We start from the raw sequence: 19607 nt of genomic DNA on the forward strand, positions 1-19607 counted from the left end.
GGATGGAGGGTCAGCGAGGAGCAGTTCTTTTGCGTAGTGTTCTCCATGCGGAAAAACTGGCGACGTGCAAACTGATCACCCTCCCCCCAGCATTCCTATCTAGGAAAATAGTAAAAGATAACTCCCACAAGGGAGGAGGTGGGAGCCCAATCGACAAAAGAAAACTTTAAATTTAATCAAACTCCAAGGGGCTTCCTTGCGCATGCCTCTCTATATAGGGTAGGGAGGATGCCCAATTGGGCCAAACGAGGGGAAACTGTCTCAAGACGAGAGACTTCCTCTCAACCTACATCAAACAACTATAAAAAATAACTATGGATGAGGCCCAAACACGAAGGCCCATCCAAAAATTCAGAAAGAAATAAAACCAAAATACATGTAACTAGGCTGTGTACTTGAAGCTGGGGTCACGAACATCGGATCGAGCTGTGCAGTGTGGCTGATATCGTCCAGTGTCTTGGCCGGCATGATGGTCCCCCATCAGCAATGGTTACGCTGCACCCATCGCCTCATACCGCCACTTCACTGCAGCTCGGCCCTTCCATGTGATCTTCATCAGACATGGGGCATTCCAATGACTTTGACATTCATTACCACTCAGATACAAATTGTCCATTGGCACCTGCCGCCAATCAGCATTGTAAAGCTAAATGTGGATGGTGAGGCCAAAGGGAACCCATGCTTGGCAAGGGAAGGGGGTATTCTTCGCGATCATAGAGGGAGTATCCTTTAAGTTTTTTCCTATTCATATAAAGTACAAATTAACACAACAGCCAAGGCTATGGAGATACATGATGGCTTACTCCTCTATGTGAAGTGAAACCTACAAAATATCATTGTAAAATCAGAGTCACAAAATGTTAGTCGATATGATACATGCAGGTCAATGCTCCCCAATGGTGCCGTCAGAGCATATGTCAAGACATTATGCAGTGTCCCCCAATTGACCAGCATCTGTCATCAGTTGAGTGAGGGTAACAAGACGGTGGATACCCTTGCCAACTATGTGGTATGCTCTCGTACCTCTTCCTCCATATTCCTCACATGGAAAGATCTCCCTAGGGTGGCTCGTTGTTACCATCGCATTGATAGCCTTGGCTTGCTGGCTCTTCCATGCATCGTATCTTGTCAAATGTTGGCCCCCACGAGTGGTGTATTACATGCCGCATTAGAGGTGTGAGTGCTCGACCTCGCGCCTAACTAATGTACATTACATACCTCAACGATGACATCTAATGAAGACGCGCAGATTTCTCATACTTCATGCATCACCACCTCTAAGGTCACAAGCAAGCTGTGGGCGCCAAGTAGCTTTCTCTGTGCACGGACTAGACATCACTCTTCTATATTTTCTTTTATTACACCATGGGCATGGGCAAGTATGGCATGTGTGTAATTGGGACATTTATACTCGATCTACATCTATAAGCTCTTATAAACACTTCATTTAATAAATAAGGTCCCCCTAGATGGCATCTAGGGCACAGCTGGATCCATCTATGGGCTTAATCTTTTTGTTGGTCATACTGGCACCATGATTTTTTGCCATTAAACAAAATTTAAAAAAATCAAAAATCCCTAAACCCTAAACCATAAGCTCAAAGTATATATGAATCATGAGGAATACTTTTCTTAGCTACACATCATTACAATGCATCATTTAATGTGAAGGACTAGTAATGTTGAGTACAGAGGTGTCGATAAAGTGATTTTTAGCATTAAAATAATACACATCTTAGATTCATTATGTGCATCATTCAATTATTTTTAGCTTTATTTTTAAAAATGTTGATGAAAATGGCCCCCATGCATTAATTATTTACATGTTTCAACATGACCATTTCTTCTCAGTAAAATTCCATCTAGTGCTGGAAGACCATTTTAACTCATATAGAAAAAAATTGGAATTATTATGGCATTTAGCTTGAAGTGCTTTCAATAAAGAAAAAGATAAGAAAAGGAGATCCCCATAAACTTTAACTGGACAGCATAAGGAACAGCTGGCAACACTCATGCCAGCCACCAGCTAGTGAGCACGCAACGCTCAAGCTGCCAAACTGCTGGCACATTGAGAACCACACAGGCCCTTATAGAGGTCTGTGCATGCATGCAGGAGATGTTTTTTACTTTCACAATATAAAATATAAAATCAATAATATAATATTTTTTATTTTTTATTTTTCTTACATGGGATCAATGACGCATTTTAATTGCAGCTCGGCACGCGGCTAGGCCAAAAGCAACAAAGCAATCGCAGCCCAATGGGCTGCAATCTGAAGAAATAAAAGAAGAAATTGTGACCAGGTTTTGAGCTGACCCAACCCTTAGAGAGTCGTTGGATCAAGTTTGATTCCTTGGAGGTTTAAAAAAACTGCTCTCGACCCCTTAAAGGTAGAATTTGAGGGCTAAAAGCCTATTTCTCGTTGCAAAAAGGAAAATTGCAATGAATATCCCTTTCAAATCTTAGAGCATTCGGCAGCATTGTGACAGATCTGTAGTTGTGCAGAAAACTCAAAAAGGCTTCAAGGAAGAGCAAGTGAGGATCCTGCATCCATTAGCAAGGAAGAGATGAAGGGAGGAAGCGATACAACAAAGTTAGGGATTCTCAGTTGGCATCCCCACCTCTTTTCTCAATTCATGGCAGATCTGCTACCTTCTTTTCTCACTCTGATTGATACTCAGTAGTATAACGCAATAGATTTCATCCAAATCAGTTTAATCACTTATCAATTTCAGTTTTGTCGAGATTCAATATTGTAACATAATTGAAGGATTTCATCGAGCACCTAGTGTGCATTCCAAGATATAAATCGATTTCTCTAAGTTCATATAGATTTTTCCTAATAAATCAATTCACCTTAAACATACTTCTGTCTTGCCGCCTCTTTGAGACATTTTGTCAAACACATGTATGTTGTCGACAAAAACACTCCATTTTCTCTCAATTTTTGTTTATAAAAAATACTTATGAAATATATCTAGTTATATAAAATATATTCTACCCATATTATCTCTTATCACTCTCCATCTCTCTATCTAATTAATGGAATTCTTCTAAAACTAACCAAAATGTGTCATCACTCCTCGCTTCATATTAAACTCTTAGTATATCTATATATTACTATATACCTATATTCTCATCTATATTGATATCTAGTAGAATAATCTCTTAATCTCTCATTCCCTTTATCAGTCATAATTATATTCATGTTCTCTCTTTTACTCTTTATTTTACCTTATATTAAATTAAATATTTCTATTCACTAACTTCTTATATATTATTACCCTAAAACCCGTATGTCATATCTAACTAAAATCTTAATATCCATTATCATTATCTCTAATCCTATTAACAGTGCTTCATTAGTCTATCTTTGTTATTAATGTTCTCTACTTCTTCACTAATACTAATGATGGAGGACCATCTCGCCAACGACACCATTGGATGCCAACAGCCACATTGAACAGCATGAGCCGACGTCTGCGACCCATCATTCAAGTACTCGACTTAATGATGAGTTGGCGGACATTTTTATCCTTCCTTTCGAATTTGCACGTGTGTAATTTTTATTTCAGATTAAGGACATGCCTATTTGTGTTTTGGGCATCGTCCTATGTATTGCTCATTTATTTTTTCGTTTGGGAATGCCGCTCATCACGAGACAGTCCCTCCCCATTTTGGCCCAATTGGGCATGCCTCGACCCTATTTAAAGGATGGCATGCCCAAGAGGTCCCTTGGAGTTGAATTTGATTGAAAATTTCCTCATCTTTGGCCCCTTTGGGAGTGTTTACAGTTTTTGTAGAGTAGATTGTGGGACCATGTCTGCTGCGCATCCAACCACATCGAATCTTCATGGAGGAAACATCACTGATGCCCCTTCGTCCTTCTTGAAGCCGTTCTTCAAGAAAGCTCATTCTTGAGCTGTTTGGGTCCAAGAAAGTGACAAGAATCATCTTCTTGAACTGCTCTTGAGAGCACCAATGTTGCCGCCACTGCTGCCTTCATTGTCGCCGATGCCACCGTCGCTGCCGCCATCACCGCCGCCACTGGTACCACCGCCCACAATGTCATTGCGTCTTGCATTCGTGCCCCCCCTTGCGCCCGAGCACCTCACGGTCATGCGTCCTCTCGCCGCGTCCGCACACCCCTGTACATGCGCCCCTTGTGAGTCATGCGTGCTGCCCGCCTAGTGCGCCTCCCTCCGCACGCGCGCCCCTTGTGCTCCGTGCTCGCTGCCCGTCCAGCACACCTCGCCCCTCGCGCACTGCATGCTCTCGCCGATGCGCGCGGCGCCCGCCGTACACCACGCGTCTGCCTTGCCGCTCACCGCCGCCAGCACCCGTGCGCTACAGCACCGAGCGCCGTTAGCGCTCGCGCGCTGCGGCACCCAAGTGCCACAATCGTCCGTGCGCCATTGCCCCAAGCTTTGGCCCCGCTACATCCGAAGTCCAATCTGCATTTGGGTGCCATTACCACCACATGTCACCATGCCATCGAGTGTTCCAACGCCTCTTACAACTATCTCGAAGGTGCCCCTTCATCACACGTAAGCCTGCTTACAAGGACTACACCAACGCAGACATCAGACATCGCCCTCAGGTTCTACCTATTCCCCTATGTTCTTTCTTCCGTGCTGTTGAAAGTGTGTCTCTGATAGTCTCCGAGAGATTGAATCAACATATAGGATTTAGCCACTGTCATTGTAGCAGAGACAGGGAACTCCTTTGTGGTACCACTAGTTCTTACTGAAAAGGATTGGATGCCTTCGGGTAATTCATTTTACCCCTCACTGTCGTGGATGTCTAATTGGTCCAAAGGGACGCTGAGAAGTCTGATGGTGACCCAATCAAACTCTCACAACTTAATTGAATTATCAAAATTGTCATTGTTGTTGTGTATTTTCCCATTGACTTTATAACTTTGCATTTCATTGACATCGCATTGCAAGCTCGAAACTACTAATCCTTGTGTTGTAACATGTGCCAATCGATTCCGACCGATTACGTGTTACATCAACTAATATCATCCGTTACTATAGCACCATTAATTCATCTCAATATCCTACTTTCTTAAAAGCTTTAATATGTATAAAAAGATATGAATAATATATAATATTCTCTATTTCTCTAGTTCTCTATCTTATTAACTACTCTTTATTATTATTGAATATTTTCTTAAATTCTCTAATCCATTCAATACTATTTCCTAACTATTAATTACCTATTTTCTACTGTATTCACTATCTTTATTCCTATTATTACTCATCCTTAACTATGACTCAATTGTTAAATTCAAAACTAAAGGCCAGACCCTATGGAAATGACCTTTCACTTACTATACACCTGAGTGAGTTTTTCATATTTTATCTTTTTTTTTATTAAGGCAAATTAAAATTACGGTGACAATTTTCCTTCATCACCCAGTCCCTTCAACTGCCATGATGAAAGACTCTGTGTGTACAAGCTTACATTGTACATAGAAAACAGTACAGAAAATAGTGTACCAGTTTGAAAACAAGGGAAATTATTCCACAATGCTCATGAGAAACCTTCAATTACCTCACTTCTCTTCTATTGAATAGTTTATCAGTATGGCTAGTGAAGAAACATCCACTTATAAAAACTCCAAGATGTTAATTATGGAATGCAATATCATGTCATGATTTGGATGCTTCATTGTAATGCAACAATAATATAAGTAATTACGTCATACTGTATCATGAAAAAAATGTAATTCTTCTATATATTGAGTAATTAAATCATAATATAATGACATCCAACATATACACATAAAATTATACTTGCATGAAACGACTGCACCTTTATGTATGTGATTTCCATCTTCTTCATACTATAGCTGCCTCTTGCATAGTGTCACACGGTCAAATCTCGAGCTAGGTTTCTTGCTCGGAATTGGCGTGTGCTGGCCTCAATGCTTGGAGCAGAACACTGAGCAGCCTTGATCTCTTGCAGCGGAAGCTTGTGCAATTGCTTAAGATCGCTTGAAAGGGGTTGGAGGAGATGTTGGTGCTAGGCACCATCAGTGAATAGGGTCATTGCATTGATATCTTAAAGAGTACATCAAGATTACATGGGGGAAGCAAGGGGTGTTACAAGGAACGAGATGAGGCGCCTTGCGCCAAGGTAATGTCGCCATACCGCCAAGGGGCCGCCGCTCCGCGCGCGCGCCCACTCTACTGCTACACAAGCGCGCCGGGCCGGGCGCCGTGCGCCCGCGGGCCTGGCAATCACACACGCCACCCCTGCCTTGACGATCACACATGCCACCGGCACACATGTCAACACTCTAGCGCGCAGTCCGCGCGACGCCGCCGCATTCGAAGCCCCCGAGGTGGGCGCTGCGCGCCCAGCACTAACCGCAGGAGCGCTCCGCGCCCGCTGTGCCGTCTCGGCGCTCTCTATGCGCCACATGCCTTAGTCTCCTGGCAGAATGTCTCCCTACCGCGCGCCCCGCACATGCAATGCGCGCGTTGCCCGCGCGGCCGCTGCGCGGCACCCCACACAACTCCGCGTGCTGCACCCGCTGCATGCCGCCCGGCCTGCGCGTCCCGCACCCGCGCGCAGCACTTCCCGCTCCCGCACGCAGCGCTCGGCGCTGGCGTGTAGCATCGGCGCCCGCGCGTGGCGCTTGGCTTTGGCGCACAGCGCCTGGCACGCGTGCGCACACGCCGATCAGCCCGCGCGGACAGTACCTGATCCGTCCCGCCTTGGGCGTGGATGGGCACATGCGCAGTCTGCCGTGAATCACCACCGACAATGGCAATGGCCTAACAGATCAGGTATTTGGGCATCGCTACCCATAATGACTCAGTCCTTAAAAATGTCGTGATCCGAAATACAATGGACACGCCCTCCCAATAAGCACGCAGGCCTCTGGGCAGGGAATGCCGCCTAGTTAGGGGCCTAACACATAGAGATAGAGATACAGATACACATAGCGTTATAGATAGAGATAGAGGTAGATATAGATATAAAGATAGAGATAGATTTAGAGATAAAAAGAGATAGAGATAGAGATAGGGATGGAGATAGAGAAAAATAGATAGGAATAGAGATAGATTGAGATAGAGATGCAGCCATACAGATAACAATTGAGCTAGATCTAAATATATGTAGAAGCCATACAAGAGATATTTATTTGAATAGGGCTTTGATTGGTATATGTAAACAAAGACAAATATAGAGATCAAAAGTGGTAGATATAGATGTCAATAGAGATCGAGAGAGGGAGAGAGACAAGGATAGATAAAGATATATATATATATATATATATATACAATGAGATAGAGTTGAATAGAAATATAGATAGAGTTAAATAAAATGAGATATAGAGAAAGGTAAACATAGAGTTAAGTAGATATTGTAGGGATGCAGATGGATTTATAGTTAGAAATAACAAAATACATAGCAATAGATATAGATGTAAACAGAAACAGGGATGGATATAGAGAGAAATCTATATAGGTAATGACAGGGATAGACCAACATAGAGATAACAAAGGTGTTAAGGATAGAGATAGATAGAGGTATATATAATGATAAAGATACAGATAGGTAGAGAGATAGATAGACTGACATTGTAATATATAGGCAGAAATAAGGATAGACATCTATATTACTCTATCTTACTCTGTTTTGATCTTGATTACGATCTATCTCTATCTACCTCTATCTCATCTATTTTCTTTGTTAGTTTGAACTATTTCTATGTCCATATTTATCGCTATATCTACCTCTGCCAATTTATTTGTTCATCTCTATTTGTATTCATAAATATCTCTATCATAATTTGTTACTTTCTATATTTCTATCTCTATCACTATCTATACCTCTCTCTATATCTATATCACTATCTCTATCTCCTCTCCATCTTTCTCTCAATTTCTATTCATATCTCTAGCACTATCTACCTCTAACTCTATCTGTATATGTATCTCTATCTATCTCTATATATTTTCATCTACATTTCTATCCCCATAACTATTCATATATATCTTTATGGCTACACATATTTCTAGCTTTCTTGTCTCTATCTATATATCGATTCCTATCTCCTTTTTTCCCTATGTGTATGTACTCTTATCTGTATCTCTATCTAAATCTGCATCAATCCATATATTTATCTTTATGTATATCTATCTCCATCTTTATGTCTATCTTTTTATCCTTCCATCTATTTGTTTGTATATCTCTATCTCAATATATTTCTATCTTGCTGACATAGTCAATGTCCTCCATGTGCTTTCTCATTGTAAAAGTCATATATTTTTTACAACATGGAATTAGTATAGCATTTCTTGATATTTAATCAACAAATTCCATTTCACACATCAGTTCACATATCGTATAAACATTCTATTCATATGAATTTATCACGATTATGACATGAATATGATCTAAACATGATAACTTAAAATGGTTGATTATTAAAAAAGAAACAAAAAAACAATTCAAAAAATGTGTTGGCCCCACAAAGGAGCAGCCCGGCTGCAGCCGGAGCCATAGCTTGATTGCTATAGGGCACAGGTTCAGGCAAAGCCACAACCGCAGCCTGATTGCTAAAGGGCACAACTACAGACAACGCCACAACTGCAGCCCAACTACAAAGGGCTGCAGAAACAGCCATAGATGAACACAGCAAGCAACGATGTTAAAAGGTAATTAGTATCAGCCCACGTGCACATGCATGGGAAGAACTTTCTTTCTTTCTTTTAAATTCAAATGATGTATGGTTTTGACAGTTCTATGCCAGTTATGAATTTTAAATCCTAAAATATGGGATTTCAATAACTAGAAGTCTCAGAGGAATGTGGATCGGGCCAGGACAAACATAAAAAGTTAACTAAGCCCAACCTGACCCACATCCACAAATGATAGGGAGAAATAAATTTTGGGCTTCGTGCGACCCAGGCCCAAGCCTATGGCCTCATGGGATTTCCTTAAAACCAATCTTTTAATCTTATTTTTTTATCATCTTTAATAATATTGAACAGTCATATTTAAATCTATTGATTATAATAACCTTCTCTTTCTTATAGGCGACAGATCAACGACAAGTGCTGACCTGCACCAATGATGCAAGACCAAGTGAAGATCCGAGCTGACATGGATAATGCTGACTAGGAGTGGAATACCATAACTTAAGGGGGTCCATGCCCATGATTTAATTGTATCCGTTGAACCCCAAGACACAGATCGAACGGTTGAGGGGTAAGATAGACTTCCTCTGCCCCTTGTCCTTATCTTCGTCACTGATGACCAAACCTTGAAACCAATAAATCAGATCACTCAATCACCACTGTAAAGCAATGGGGAGTAATCCCATATAAACCAGGGATGTCTTTGGAGCATACCCATCCTACAAAATCTAATTTTCTTAACCCGAACAGTATTTTTCTCGTCGAATTCAAATCTGAAATGTTTAAATTTAAAACGGGGGAGATCCTCCTTCTCTTTTCATTTTCTATTGACTATTTCGATAAGAGGTTGTGACAGGCATGTGACCAGAGGAGAGATTGGTGAGAGCGTAATAGAAAAAGAGAGACATCATGAGTGAATTATCTTGAAGAAGACTCGGATCGAAGAGGATCTCAAGCTGTCGATGACCCCAAATAGAAGAGTGTTCTGGTACGTCAACGAATATCAGATAGCATAGTTAAAAACTTATAATATTGCAATCAAACTTGGGACATTAGTGCACAATATAAACAGCCTGAGGTTTTGGAATTTTCATTAAAACACATTTCTTCTATGCATTTCCTCAAAAAGTTGGTTCATATTGCTGCCCAAACAAATTTTTAATCAACTTTTCTTACATTTCTAAACCAATAAAAATATCTTGAAGTAGCGAAGAGCTATGAAAATTACATAACTCATTCAATTTATTTCTCACATATAAAATACACACCTAAATCATTAAAAAAAAATTGTTAAAGACACCATATAATCAATATCGTTCAGTCAGGCATTTCGTCAAACACTTCATTCTCAAAATCTTTTCAAGAGTTGATTCGTTATTTTCTACTTTAATAAAATTCTACAAATTTGATAAAATTACCTTTTCTACATATACTATCATAATACAATTTTTCATGTACAAATAAAATCAATATAGTAAAATTCATTTATAAAAATCCCTATACATTATCTCTCTCCTTTAGACATCTCTACAAACACCTAATGGTGTTCTTTCATTCTCCTCAATTGCTGATTTACATCCTTAGTTTCTTGAAAATCCTCATCACCCTAAATACCTATTTATATTCCAATGAACTATCTTCAAAGTTTTCTTCCACATTTTACTATCTACAATTCAAATATCAATAGTCATATAATTTCTTATTAGTATAATTACTCTAGAATCCCTTATCCCTGCCTTCTAAATCATTAGTTAATTCTAACTCTAAGAGTCAATCCCTTAGGTCATGACCTTAATCTTAGTTATCCATCTTTGAGTGAGAATAAAATGTGTGTGTGTGTGCGTGCGCGTGCATATTTATATCCATATCTCTTTCTTTGTCTTTATCTTTATTTTTATCTCTCTCAACTTATGTCTATCTTTTTCTATCTCGATTTCTATCTATATTTATCTATCTGTGTCCATATATATCTCCATCTCTGTATATCTATATCTTCATCTTTATATCTCTATTTCTAAATCCATTTATATCTCCATTTATTTTAATATCTTCGATTATGTTTATATATCTTGTCTTTATATACATTTATTTTAATATCTACGATTATGTTTATACATGTTTCATTATATCTATCTATATCTCATTCTCTATATATTTATCTATATCTCTTACTCTATCTCTATCTCGATGTATCTTCATCTTTATGTATATGTATCTGTATCTCTACCTATTTCTCTCTTTCTTTATATTAATTTCTCCCTATCTATTTCTATCGTAATCTCTATCTCTATCCTCTCTATCAATATATCTAGGTATCAATATTTTTCTTCATCTCTATCTCCATTTATATTTCTCTATCTCTATCTCTACATCTGCCTATGTCTATCTCTATTTCTTTCTATTTATCACTCTCTCTTTATATCTTTATTTCTATCTTTCTCTATATTATATCTATCTCTCTCTCTATTTTTCTATGCCTATATCTATCTTTAATCAATCTCTATCTCTGTTGATGGATAATATGTGGTTCTCATGTTGATTACATCATCTATGTTTCTCTTTAAGTTTATTAAAAGACAAATTAATGAATTATCCTTCCACTATGATGTTTATTTTGGAATCCATGAATATGTAAAATCATCTAGTGAATTATAATGAGATCATAATATGGTAATCAGATGTCTTTAAACATGTGCTCTAAATATTTGTAGTATGTGGATATTCAACATGGACATCAAATTGTCCAAAAAGAATAGCATTATCTGATCCCACATAGATAATATTCATATTTGAACTTGTGCACATACAGTAGGTACTCTTTGCAGAAAGAGCTCACTAAATTGATGATGAATATTGAAAACAGGAAGATATTGAAGAAGCAGAAGCAATAGAAATATATTGATCTTCCGTGTGCGAAACAGGTTATACACCGCACTATTTATAGTGGTGCAAGTGTCTCAGTTTATACACTAGAGAAAATAAATTTGAATGAAGTCTGCCGTCGTGATACGATGGTGGTTATCATGGCGGGAGATGGCAGTGGTGTTTGATGGCAGGTGATGGTGACAACTGCCTTGGCGGGTTAGGACCAGGTGACGACTGCTGCTGGCTGGCGGCAGGTAACGTGAGGGTGGCGGTTGGTCATGTTGGACTACATTGGAGCTTGTGTACTTAACAGTTCCTCTTTCTCCTGATTTTATTATTTCTCATTATGTTTCTTTACCTTCTTCCGTTCCATCTTCCTTTCTTCTTCTTTAAAATTATTCATCTTTCAATCTTCTTTTGTTTTCCTCCTTTTATATCATTCGTCTTTTCAATTTTCAAGATGAGCTTTACAAGTGACTTTGCAATAAATTTTCCATTTGATGAGAAGTTCATAAATTTTTTTTCTCCACTTTTTTGTTCTTCGACTTTTACTAGTCAACATGACTGAACCGGGACTGGCCCGATCCTTAGATAAGGTTTAGTTCCTTACTAAAACTATGGACTGGACCGGGACCATCAAACCTTACTCTCTCTCAAACTTCCTCTCTCTCGGATCTCTCTCTCATCTGTTCTCTTGCTCAAACTTCCTCTGTCTATCGTATGCTCTCTCTCTCAAACTTCATCTCTCGCTCTCGCTCTCTCTCTCTCTCTCTCCCTCTCTCTCTCCCTCTCTCTCTCTCTCTCTCTCTCTCTCTCTCTCTCTCTCTCTCTCTCTCTCTCTCTCTCTCTCTCTCTCTCTCTCTCTCTCTCTCTCTCTCTCTCTCTCTCTCTCTCTCTCTCTCTCTCTCTCTCTCTCTCTCTCTCTCTCTCTCTCCCTCTCTCTCTCTCTCTCTCTCTCTCTCTCTCTCTCTCTCTCTCTCTCTCTCCCTCTCTCTCTCTCTCTCTCTCTCTCTCTCTCTCTCTCTCTCTCTCTCTCTCTCTCTCTCTCTCTCTCTCTCTCTCTCTCTCTCTCGTATGCCCTCTCTCGTATGCCCTCTCTCAAACTCCCTCTCTCTCAGACTTTCTCTTTCTCTCATATGCTCTTTCTCTCAAACTCCCTCTCTCTCAGACTCTTTCTCTCTCTCTCTCAGACTTTCTCTTTCTCTCATATGCTCTTTCTCTCAAACTCCCTCTCTCTCAGACTCTTTCTCTCTCTCTCTCAAACTTCCTCTCTCTCGTATGCTCTCTCCCTCTCAAACTTCCTCTCTCTCGGGTTCCCTCTCCCTCTCAAACTTCCTCTCTCTCAGGTTCCCTCTCCCTCTCAAAGTTCCTCTCTCTCAGGTTCCCTCTCCCTCTCAAACTTCCTCTCTCTCTTAAACTTCATCTCTCAGACCCTCTCTCTCTCTCTCGTATACTCTCTCTCAAACTCCCTCTCTCTCTCAGACTTCTCTCTCTCTCTTGCGTATGCTCTCTCTCAAACTCCCTCTCTCTCAGACTTTCTCTCTCTCTCATATGCTCTCTCTCTCAAACTCCCTCTCTCTCAGACTCTTTCTCTCTCTCTCAAACTTCCTCTCTCTCCCCCAAACTTCATCTCTCTGACCCTCTCTCTCTCTCGTATGCTCTCTCACAAACTCCCTCTCACTCAGACTTTATCTCTCTCTCTCTCATATGCTCTCTCTCTCAAACTCTCTCTCTCTCAGACTCTTTCTCTCTCTCTCAAACTTCCTCTCTCTCTCGGGTTCCTCTCTCTCTCTCTCAAACTTCCTCTGTCTGACTCTTTCTCTCTCTCTCAAACTATCTGTTGTTGAGATTCCTCGAGCTTCGTATACAAAGTAAGAAAGAAGAAAATAAAGAATGGAGGAAGAAGAAAAGGAGAGAACACAAGAAGACGAGAAACGAGGCAGTTAAGATCATTATATTCCGGGAATTAAATCAATACATGTAGGTTTGTATTTATGGTTTTAAATGTGATAATAAAATAGGTAAGTTTGTCTCTTTAAATCCTGTCTGTTATAACAACATATAATGGATACTTTAGATCGTATCTTCACCGTCCATTTTAAATCTATCTATATTTGATCCTAACCGTCTATCTTTACCTATTTATATGTAATCCTAACTGTCTATCTTTCTCCTATCTATGTGTAATCCTATACATCTATATTTTCCTATATTTAATCCTAGCCGCTAGATCTCTCTAATGAGTATAGGGTACGTGTTCACTTATTACTAGTCCAATCTTCTTAAAAGTCCTATTGGTTGTCTCTTGGTGATGTGGCTTGTTCGAGTAAGACTCCTCCTTCAACACACCCCCCCCCCCCCCGCGCGCAAGATCATCGTTGGTGACAACGTTGAGCATGTCCTTGAGAAAACAAAAATAAAATTTTGGTAGATGTTTTTTTAATGCATCTGCAATTTGATTTTCACTATCGACGAATTGAATCTTCAGAGCTTTGGCCGTGACTTGTTCTCTGAAGAAGTGATAGTTGATTTCCACTGCTTCATTTGAGCGTGAAAGATTTTCTGATAGATATGTGGCTCCTAACTTGTCACACCACAATGTTGGTATTGCTTCGGGTAGTGCTTGAATTTCTTTTAGTAGTGATTGAATCCAAAGAATCTCAGCAGTTGTATTTGCGAGTGCTTTATATTCTGCTTCTGTGCTGGATCCAGCCACCGTGGATTGTTTTTTACAAGTCCATGAAACAAGATTTTACCAATAAAAATGAGATATCCTCCTGTTGATCTTCTATCTTCTCAATCACCTGCCCAATCAGAATCACTAAATGCACTAATAGATGTGTTAGAATCTTTGTGAACAAGTAAACCACGTAAATATTGTAATGCACCAACAATTTTTCTGTACAAAGTATTATCCAGCACTTTATTTTCACTTGAGTTATTGAGGATAAAGCAATAGGAGTAGGCAGTGGTTTTGAATTTTCCTTATTTGATCTTTGAAGAATGGTTAACAGATACCGTGACTATGTTAAAATAAAACCTTTCGGATGAGGTAGTAATTTTATGCCCAGAAAATATATGGGCAGGTCCAAGATCACGAATTGCAAATTGCTAATGTCATGGGTAAACAACATCCTGCATATCTTTTGATTGAAGAGAAATTATTAAGATGTCATCAACATATATTTAAATAAAAATTGGATCCGATCACTTAATCTGAAAAATAAGGATGCATCTGTTTTTGACCCAGAAAACCACAGATTTCATAATGAAGAATTCAATTTAATTCGAGGTGTTTGTTTTAAACCATATATTGATTTTTTAAGCAAACAAACAAAATCAGGATGAGACTAATTTTTGAAACCTGGAGGTTGCTCCATGTAAATTTTTTCTTCCGAGTATCCTGTAGAAACGCATTTGACACATCAAGTTGATGAATCTTCCAACAGTTACTAATGGCAATTGAAAGTAATAATCGAATTGTAGTATGCTTAATTACAGGATTAAAATTTTCTGTAAAGTCAAAGCCTTCTTGTTGATTAAAACCCTTTGCTACTAAGTGAGCTTTGTATCTATCTATACTTCCATCGGATTTATACTTTAGCTTGTATAGCCATTTGCAGCCTATAACGTGTAAATTTTTATTTCTGGGGACTAAGTCCCACGCTTTATTTTGAGTCAATGCATCAAATTATTTTTTCACTGCTTGCATCCAATTTCTGTCTTTAGATGATGCAGTGCATGAAGATGATTCTGTAACACTCAAAAATGTAGATAAACATGTTGGAATTGGATGTCTTATAGCTGTGAGTGATAAATGACTACTTCTTTAAAGTGTATCATCTTGAAGACAAACATCTTTGAGTTTCCTTACTCTGATTTGGACTCCACGCTCGGGTGTATGATCAAGTGTGCTGGAAATATCTGAAATATTAAAATTTTCTTCCTCTTTAGGAGTGTTATTTCTTTCGCTTGATGAATTTTCATTTTGATCAATATCTTTATTCAGAAATGGATATGATATTGATTTTTTAATATCATTATCTAACACTCTATTTGGTGTTGATGATGATATTGTTTGTGCTTGGTCGATGAGTGGAATATTTAAAGTAACGAGGGGACCAGATCCAAGTATTCCAGAATAATTATTTGACAAGGATGTAGACAAAAAAGGAAAAAATATTTTCATCAAATAAAATATGCCTTGAAATGTAAATTTTACCTGATTACATTGAAAAACACCTGTGCTCAGAATGCATTGGGTTGTATCCCAGTAGAGCAAACTTCTCTGATCGTGAGTCCAGTTTATGCTGAGCATATGGCTTTAAGTATGGATAACACTGACAACCACAAGTTCTCAAAGAGGAATAATCAGGTGATATTTTAAACAACATTTCAAAAGGAGAATTATTTTTTAGCACAGGTGTTGGTAATCTGTTAATTAGATACACAACAGTAGCTACTGCTTCATCCCAAAAAAAAATTGTCATTGAAGCATAATGAAGTAGAGCTAAGGCTGTTTCTACAATATGTATGTGTTTCTTTCAGCTGTACCTTTTGTTCAGGGGTATGTGGACAAGATACCTTGTGAAAATTTCCTTGTGTTTTTAAAGTTGAGTGAAGAGATTGGTATTATCCTCCCCAATTTGATTGAAAATACTTAATTTTGAGTAGAAAATTGATTTTCTATCATCTTTTGAAATTCTAAAAATTTATCCAACACCTCATTTTTCTGATATAAAGGATATAACCAAATATATTTATTGTAATCGTCTATAAACACAACATAATAAAAAAACAGAGGTTTGATAAGACAGGGGAAGGACCCCATAAATCCGAATGAACAACTTCAAGTGGTTTGTTAGAGAAATTTTGAGTAAGAGCAAATGGAAGCTTATTTGACTTGGAGACTCTACAAGAATCACAAACCGATTGTTTCAAAACATTTGTGAAAGGAATTCCAAATTTTCTAATAACTAGATGTAAAATTGGAAATTGGGGATGTCCAAGCCGTGAGTGCCATGTGTCTGGAGTCGCCTTTTCTCCAATCAGTGCCATGGGTTGACTTGTCTGTGGCTCCTGACAATATAATCCTTCTCTAATAGTTCCCCTTAGAAGAGTGAGGTTGGTTTTATTGTCCTTCACAAGACAATAAGATGGATGAAATTCTACAAAAACATCATTATCTACAATAAGTTTATGAATAGACAAGAGATTTTGTGGTAGTTCCTGGTACGTGTAAAACATCTTTAAGATGAAGCCTTTTATTATAAGTTGAAATTTTAGATGAGCCAATAGACAGATTTTCAAACCTGCACCATTACCCATTTCTAGATGTTTGCTTCCTTGATAGTTGGTTGTGTTTGAGATCAGACTTGGATCAGCTGACACATGGTGGGTAGCTCCACTATTTGGGAACCACAAATTGTTTTCAGATTGGCTTTAGTGTATGCTTGAGGTGAATATAACCACAAATTGTTTGTCCTTCACAAGTAAATTCCAAGCTTCTTTGGTGGTCCTGGCTCTACTAATACAGTGAACAACTTAGAAAGGAGGAAGCCAAGCACCGTTTGATCGTTCCTCCACCAATGTTTGTATTCCAGATTTTCCACCAAATTGCCCTGTGAATCTAATATAGAGAAAAGAGGCGGGTCATTGTAAACAAACGTAATTAACTCATATCCATTTAAAATTGGAATGACCAAGCTCTTCCAAACTTGATAGTTATCATCATTGAGCCTGAATAGTACTGAGGCTCCTAGCGGAATATTCACCCGAACTTGTCCAGCGATGACAGCAGATCTTGCAATTGTGGGTGAAGCTGAGGTTGATCCTCTAGTGGGAGCTTCTTCAGCCCTGACGACTGGTAGCTCTGATACCATGTTGAGATTGCTCGAGCTTCGTATACTAAGAAATAAAGAAGAAAAGAAAGAATGGAGGAAGAAGAAAAGAAGAGAATGCAAGAAGACGAGAGATGAGGCGGTAAAGATCGTTATATTCTGCGAATTAAATCAATGCATGTAGGTTCGTATTTATGGTTTTAAATGTGATAATAAAATAGGTAAGTTTGTTTCTTTAAATCCTGTCCGTTATAACAACATATAACGGATACTTTAGATTGTATCTTCACCGTCCATTTTAAACCTATCTATATTTGATCCTAACCGTCTTTCTTTACCTATCTAGATTTAATCCTAACCGTCTATCTTTCTCATGTTTATGTTTAATCCTATCCGTCTATCTTTTCCTATATTTAATCATAGCCGCTAGATCCCTCTAATGAATACAGGGTACATGTTCACTTATTACTAGTCTAATCTTATTAAAAGTCCTATTGGTTGTCTCTTGGTGATGTGGCTTGTTCGAGTAAAACTCCTCCTTCAACACGTCTCAGAACTTCCTTTCTCTCATATGCTCTCTCTCTCTCTCAAACTTCATCTCTCTTACTCTTTCTCTCTCTCTCTCAAACTTCCTTTCTCTCATATGTTCTCTCCCTCTCAAACTTCCTCTCTCTCGGGTTCCCTCTCTCTCTCAAACTTCCTCTAGCTGACTCTTTATCTCTGTCTCTCAAATTTCCTGTCTCATGAACTTCCTCTCTCTCTGAGTCCCTCTCTCTCTCTTGAACTTCCTCTCTCTCGTACTCTCTCTCTCTTGAACTTCCTCTCTCTAGTAATATCTCTCTCTCTCTTGAAATTCCTCTCTCTCGGACTCCCTCTCTCTCTTGAACTTCCACTCTCTCAGACTCCCCCTCTCTCTCTCTCTCAAACTTCCTTTCTCTCATATTTTCTCTCCCTCTCAAACTTCCTCTCTCTCGTATTCTCTCTCTCTCTTGAACTTCCTCTCTCATATTCCCTCTCTCTCTCTCGCAAGTTAGAAGTTCTCTGCCTGATGGTCTTCAACAAAAGTGAGAAAAGAAATATAAGAAAAAGAGATAAGAGAGACACAAAGATAGGTGATCAAGAAGATTCTTTTATGAAATATTCTCAAGTGAGCACAAGCATTTGTTCATATATATATCATTGTACAGAGCTGTACGAAAGGAAGTTTTAGCCATTTTAATCTATCAGTTGTAACAGCTTTTAATGGCTAGATTGGATTAAATCATAACCTCTAATGTATTTTCTGCCTGTAGACTAATCCTGACCTTTTATCTTTAATGCTATATTAAATCATGGTCATTATTATTCTTAACAAGTATGGGGGGTATGTATCCATTTTTTAGCAGTTGATGTTTCATTCAAGTTCCTATTGGTTGTCACTGTGGCTGGCGTGGTTGGAAAGTTAGTGACTCTGCTTTCCCGATTCTTCCTCCTCAATATGGTGCTCTCTCTCTCTATCATTCTCTCTCTTTCTCTCACTCTCCCTCTCTTGCTCCCCCCCTTCTCTTTCTCTGTCAATCTCTCTCCCTCTTTCACTCTCACTCTCCCTTCCCCCTCTCTCTGTCAATCTCTCCCTCTCCCTCTTTCTCTGTCAAAATCTCCCTGTCCCTCTCTCTCTGTCAATCTCTCTCTCTCCCTCTTCAAATCTCCCTCTCCCTCTCTCTCCCTCCCTCCCTCCCTCCCTCTCCCTCTCTCTGTCAATCTCTCTCTCTCTGTCAGTCTCTCTCTCTCTCTCTCCCTCTTTCTCTGTCAAAATTCCCTGTCCCTCTCTCTCTGTCAATCTCTCTCTCTCCCTCTCCCTCTCCCTCTCTCTCCCTCCCTCCCTCTCTCTTCTAAATATAACACAATTTTACTACCCCTTTTCCCCCTTTCTTCATTTCTGAAGAGCCTTTGTGATCATCACATCACCCACCACGAGTATTTCATCACCTCACCTGTCACCGCCACAGGACTAAAGATCCACATCTATCACGGTGACATCTATCCCTCCCTCCCTCCCTCTTCTAAATATAACACAATTTTACTACCCCTTTTCCCCCTTTTTTCATTTCTTGAAAATCCATCACATCCATCTAGACACATCACCTATCTGAAGAGCCTTTGTGATCATCACACCACCCACCACGAGTATTTTCATCACCTCACCTGTCACCGCCACAGGACTAAAGATCCGCATCTATCACGGTGACATCATCCATCACG

This window comes from Wolffia australiana, chromosome 6 (genome assembly GCF_029677425.1).
Source record: "Wolffia australiana isolate 7733 chromosome 6, ASM2967742v1".
NCBI lineage: Eukaryota > Viridiplantae > Streptophyta > Magnoliopsida > Alismatales > Araceae > Wolffia > Wolffia australiana.